Genomic DNA, 812 nt, shown 5'->3' on the forward strand with positions numbered 1-812 from the left:
TGCCCCCCTCCCCATAGCCCCACCCTGCCTCCTCCCCCTCCCCATCCTGCCCCCCAGCCCCATAGCCCCATCCTTCCCCCGCCCCATCCTGCCCCCTTCCCCCGCCCCATCCTGCCCCCCTCCCCCGCCCCATCCGGCCCCACTCCCCCGCCCAATCTTGCCCCCCTCCCCCGCCCCATCCTGCCCCCCGCCTCTTCCTGCCCCCCCTCCCCCAGCCCCATCCTGCCCTCCCTCCCCCAGCCCCATCCTGCCCTCCCTCCCCCAGCCCCATCCTGCCCTCCCTCCCCTCAGCCCCATCTTGCCCCCCTCCCCCCAGCCCCATCCTGCCCCCTCCTCCCCGCCCCATCCTGCCCCCTCCCCCCAGCCCCATCCTGCCCCCCTCCCCCCAGCCCCATCCTGCCCCCCTCCCCCAGCCCCATCCTGCCCCCCTCCCCCAGCCCCATCCTGCCATCCTCCCCCGCCCCAGCCTGCCCCCTCCCCCCGCCCCAGCCTGCCCCCTCCCCCCGCCCCATCCTTTCCCTTCCCCCCGCCCCATCCTTTCCCTTCCCCCCGCCCCATCCTTTCCCTTCCCCCCGCCCCATCCTTTCCCTTCCCCCCGCCCCATCCTGCCCCCTCCTCCCCGCCCCATCCTGCCCCCTCCTCCCCGCCCCATCCTGCCCCCTCCCCCGCCCCTTCCCTCCTGCCCCCTCCCCCCTGCCCCATCCCGCCCCCTCCCCCCTGCCCCATCCTGCCCCCCGCCCCATCCTGAAATGAAAATGAAATGAAAATTGCTTATTGTCACGAGTAGGCTTCAATGAAGTTACTGTGAAAAG

This window comes from Scyliorhinus canicula, chromosome 1 (assembly GCF_902713615.1).
Source record: "Scyliorhinus canicula chromosome 1, sScyCan1.1, whole genome shotgun sequence".
Taxonomy (NCBI): domain Eukaryota; kingdom Metazoa; phylum Chordata; class Chondrichthyes; order Carcharhiniformes; family Scyliorhinidae; genus Scyliorhinus; species Scyliorhinus canicula.